This window comes from Vitis vinifera, chromosome 2 (genome assembly GCF_030704535.1).
Source record: "Vitis vinifera cultivar Pinot Noir 40024 chromosome 2, ASM3070453v1".
Taxonomy (NCBI): Eukaryota; Viridiplantae; Streptophyta; class Magnoliopsida; order Vitales; family Vitaceae; genus Vitis; species Vitis vinifera.
The window spans coordinates 15,706,282-15,712,281 of NC_081806.1; positions in this window are offsets into that span (position 1 = coordinate 15,706,282).

A 6,000-nucleotide genomic window follows, 5' to 3' on the forward strand; every position below is an offset into this window, starting at 1 on the left:
CCAAACCTTCTCATTGATGTGAGCTCTTGGAGAAAGATTAGTATGTTATCCTTAAAATAACTTTTATTTATTAAGCAATGACCCTTCCATTTGACATAATCGAAATCACTAAGGCTAACTTTTGTCCCTACTTGATGAGTGAGTCTCGTAATTAAGCTCCTTTCTACCTTTGTACTTGAGGGTCAATCTCCATTCAATTAGAGGAAACCTTTGCACGCCTTTGTTATCTTTTAGAAAGTATAGGATAAAAATATAAAATGAAGATATAGATTTAAAAATAAATTAATTATTTTTACTTATTATTTAAATTTATTTTTTATCTTAAATCATACCATTCAATTATTTTATCATAAATACTTGACAATAGCATGCAACCCCAGATGAAACAAAGAGTCCATGCCTGAAGGGCCTAAATTCTATTTTTATTTCCAAGCGGGACCCACTAAAATAAAAGTATATACGACATCTTATCATTAAGACAAATTATTAAAGATTAATTAAAATTCAACAAAAAGATTCAATACAACTTTTTATTATCATAATTCTGATGCTAAAAAAATGAAATGTTATAAAAAACAATCATCCAAAAATTTTAAATATACTGCTCATTTTGGGATTAGGATTGTTGTTTTCAAGTAAAGAAGATGAGGGCAATGTTATAATTTCACATGTTATATTTGTATTTTATTTTTTCATAGTTTTTATGATAAAAGTAAATATAAAAAAATAATTTTTTTTAATATACTTATGGAAGTTATTGAAAATATGTGAAATTAAAATCATTAAATGAAAGTAAAAACTTAGAAAATTAAAATAAAAAATGAAATCAAATTATAAAGCAATGGGATTAAAGTTGAAAAAAAAATATAATAATAATAATAATAACATGTACAAAACAATAAAAATCAGATGCATCGCCTAATCAGGAGTAGAGATTAGGTGTAGAGAAAACGTAACTAATGGTGTTGGGAGTTATATGGATTGTTAAGTTATTAATGAAGAATATTTGGAAGTTATCGGTATATATTTATAATTATAGTTATATTTATAAGAAAAGAAATAAAATAACTGATTTAATTAAGATATATCTTAAGTTGTTTTTTTTAATCTTAAATTGTACTATTAAATTATTTTATTAAACATATTTAATTTATTTAATAATTTAAATTAAATTATTAAATTACTTTAAGTTATTAAATTGGTTTACCGACATTAGATAACTTAATGATTAACCTTCAAATAATTTATGACAATAGCATGCAACCGGGGATGAAACAAAGAGTCCATGCTTGAAGGGGCTAAATTCTATTTTTATTTTCAAGCTGGACCCACTAAAATAAAAGTATAGATGACATCTTATCATTAAGATAAAATATTAAAGATTAATTAAAATTCAACAAAAAGATTCAATACAACTTTATATTATTATAATTCTGACGCTAAAAAAATGAAATGTTATAAAAAATAATCATTGAAAATTTTAAATATACTGTCGGTTACAAATATTATTAAAAGTAACATGTAATTATCAAAATGGATATGAATTTTTTTTAAAATTTAAACAATTTCTTTATTCCACTATATAAACCAAGCTTTAATTAAATAAATTACTATCTTATTTAAAACCCAATTCATAGTAGTTTCCTTTCTATTTTTTTTAAATATAATATTTATATTTTTATACTTTAACTAAATTCAAGTAAACTTGATATTAATAATTTTTTTGTAATTTATATTTTCCCGATGAGCATATATAAAGGAAAATTATAAATACATTCACCTAAACTCTTTTCACATCTACCCTATTGGCACACTCGCTTAAAAACTTCTAAATATGTCCACCCTACAATTTTTAAAAACCCAAAAGACCCTTCCCATTATTCTCTCTAAACCCATCTTTTTCCTTTATCCCTCAACTACAAACCCTTATTACAAATCATCATGTTTGAAGTTTATTTAATATTAGAAGCCTATTGTAACCATGGTCATAACTAATTTTTGATAAAAAATAAAAAAATAAAAACAAAAAAAACATGTTAAAATGGTTGAAAAACAATTTGGAAGGATGTATGTGTAATTTAAAAGTGAGAAATCATGAATGGCTGATGTAAATGAAGGATAAAAAAATAAATAAAAAAATTGACCCCGTGATATCCAAGAAGGTCTAACATAATTGAGATATTCAATCCTTTAATTCCAAACATCTCAACTATGTTTGGTTGGTGAGTGTTAGACATTTAAGCTAGGACCTAACATCATGGTTCCATTTTTTTTTTTTTTTTGGTTGTTGAATGGTACCTTGAGGGATTTCATCATGGGGCATTTATAAACTCACTAAAATAAAAGATAATGAAAAAGTATATGTAAAAAAAATCGTAAAAGAAAAAAGATTACTACACAACATAATAAACAAATAAATCATGATGACCTTTGAAAAATGGCCTTTCACCTGTTTCAAAATTGATTTCAAAATCCATTAGATTATTTGGAATCATTTTTCATTTACTTTTACTAAACAGTAGCCAAAAGTAAATTACAAACGAACTCTCAATATGGAGTGACATTTAACAAAGACACCAGCTGTAGACCCCCATTTAGGCATGGGTCACTCTTTCTCTATTTGTTTTGCAGATCACATTTTTAGCCAGGTGTCGCTATCCCAGCGGGCCACGTGTCGCATCCTTAGTGGCCATAAGGATTTTGAAGCTGCAGAAGGAGTGAGACAGAAAAGGTGGTGACCGAAAAGATGGCAGAAAAGGCAGTTGCAGGGAGGCGAGACAGAAAAAAGGTGGCAGAAAAGGCGGCTGCAGCAGAGATCGTTGGGAAGGCAAATCCGAGATAGAGAGAAAGGAAGAAAAATGAGAGGACTAGGAAAGGAGAAGGAGAAGACAACATTGTGGGGAACGGAGGAGTTTTTTTAGTTTTTTTGAGAATTTTGAGGGAAAGAGATGGGGGTTTGAATTGGAGCAGGAAGCTAAGAACAGAGGAGCGCAGAGTTGCTGGGAAGAGTCCAGGACACGGAGCTGAGAAGGGAGATTTCCAGGTATGACCATTTGTTTTTTTATGCATATTTTCCATTTTTTTCATATTGTCCAAGCCTGATCATCAGTGATTTTTCATGTCTGCTTGTTGGGTTGTTCTGTTTTGGTGATTACTGATTAAATGTTGGAAGAGTTTGTTGTGTTTTATGCCCTATTCTGACAAGTATTTTCAATCGTAACTCACTGGATGTTGGACCCATGGATGAAACGATGAAATGGGTCTGATATGCTGGTTAAAGTCTTCATTTTCTTCTTCTTGTTGCTATCCTGTTATCTCCTAGTTTTCCTTTCCTCCCTGAGTGCACTCATGCAAGCGTGTCGTCATCTCATCCCCATGTTTTTTTTTCCTTTATCCGCCATACCCATCATTCGTCTATACACCTCTCTCTCTAGGTCGTCATACCCATTTCCTCACTCAAGCTTGCAGGAATCAGGCATCCTCCACTGCACCCATTTTCCTCTCATTCATTCTCCATCCCACTCCCCCACTTACATGGAATCTCAAGAGTGCATGCTATCCTTCACTCTTTCGCATACCCGTTAAAACCACTCACCCAAGCCTCCATATCCATACGATCCACCAAACCCGTTTCTCTCTCTAAACTTTCACCTACCTGTGGGATCCTCCCTAAAAAAATGACACGTGGCTCTCTCTCCCTTGCACGTGGTCGGCCCCCTCGCGATGCGTGACATAGCTCATTCCATCCGGGTGTCCCACACCCGGAATTCCTCTCCACTGCCATTCCATTCGGGTGTCTCACACCCGGAATCCTTCTCCGCCGCCATTCCATCCGGGTGTCTCACACCCGGAATTCCTCTCCGTCGCCATTCCATCCGGGTGTCTCACACCCGGAATCCTTCTCCGCCACCATTCCATCCGGGTGTCTCACACCCGGAATTCTTTTCCGCCGCCATTCCATCCGGGTGTCTCACACTCAGAATTCTTCTCCGTCGCCATTCCATCCAGGTGCCTCACACCCGGAATTCATCTCCACCGCCATTCTACCCGGATGTCTCACATCCGGAATTCTACCCCGTCGACGTTCCACCTTCCTCGGATATCTCGCATCCGGAATCCTGTCCGTCGACGTTCCACCTTTTTCTCCATCCTTTGAGCATTTTCTTGAGGTTCCCAAGATCCCATCTTCAATAAACTTGGCCACCATTTTCTTCTTGGCGAGCAACTTTCGATTTTTTTTCGTGTTTTTAAAATGATTTAAAATAAGCGTGAATTTAAATCCTGTAATTCCAAACGATAAAGTTTATAGAATTAATTCATGCAAAATAAACGGGCTTCGATGGGGGCCCTGCATATGAGATTTCATGATTGATTGACTGATTGATTGATTCATTAGTTATATGTGATTGATTCACTATGTTCCTTGATATACATATAATCATTCTGTGTTTATTCACTAACCCCATTCCATGACAGCGCGTTGCTGTTTGCTGCCCAGGTACGCATTCACTCATTCTGATCATTCACTATACACATTTTGATTCCCATATGTGCATAATCAATTCGGGTATTCATTGATTTCCTTAGTTATATGCATATGAGATTTCATGATTGATTGACTGATTGATTGATTCATTAGTTATATGTGATTGATTCACTATGTTCCTTGATATACATATAATCATTCTGTGTTTATTCACTAACCCCATTCCATGATAGCGCGTTGCTGTTTGCTGCCCAGGTACGCATTCACTCATTCTGATCATTCACTATACACATTTTGATTCCCATATGTGCATAATCAATTCGGGTATTCATTGATTTCCTTATCAGATGCCATGATTGCTTCATTTTATTAGTAGAGACCCATTTTAAGGACTTAGAGGGGGTGCTACGGTCTTTATCGTACCTTCCCGATAAGTAACCTGACCCCCGAACCCAACCCGATTTTTCACAGATCACCTTTTCCAAATAAGGAGTCACACTTAGGGTTTTCTTTCTTATTTTGTTTACCCTTTAAAAAATAAAACAAAAATAAGTAGCGACTCCAAGTCATTTTTTTTAACCAATTAAATCTTTTTTTCGAAATAAAAATCGAGCTTCACCATCGAGTGGAAAACGCATTGAGCCGAAATGCAGGGCCCACACCAGCACAAAGAAAAACAACTTGGGAGTTTGAAAAAGCATTTGACGATGGAATTCTACAAAGCCAGACTAAGAAGCAGCTTATGATGTAATGCATTCAACTTGGATTTTACTGTGAGATTGGTGAGGGCATAAAAATTAAACACTCACCTGCTCATGAGCCACAGCTTGTTAGACCTCCATTCTCATCCGGTTATTGATCCATGTATGCTGATTATGTTGGGAAATTCATCTATAGAACTCAGCTTCTCCAGGATCAACCTCTCTTGCTTGGCATCTATGTTATAATGTAGTTAAGATTTCACACGCTATCTCATTGAAATAAAATTAAAGTAGGCCATGTATATGAGCATCATATCTCCATTAACAATCTAGCTTAACTATGGACACAGATTGTGAGGATACATTCCTGATCAGGATTCTCAGTGAAATTGGAGTGTAGGGCATTCTCGACATTGTCCACAATGGTTGAGGTGGTCATGGATGATTCAATGCAGAGAATGGCTGTGATGGCATCTAGTCTGGTGACCTCATTTCTGAACATCAGTCCTGCATGTGCTGCAACATTACCAGAGTTACTAGAGCATCATATAAGTAGGAAGGTTGCGTTGGAAAGTCCATGGAGGGCGAGATACCTTGGGCTAACCGTATCAAGCTTTCTAGCATGCGCACAGTTGTTCGTTCTGCATTACTTGAATTAGTGTTCATCACATTAACCATAATTGGGGAAATAAACAAGAGAAGAGATTCAAATTGGAAACCTCTCATTAACCATAATTCCAATACCAAGGTAATCCAAAGCTAGAGGAGCATCAAATCAAGTATCCAAGCATTTGTCCATATAAACTACAGTGA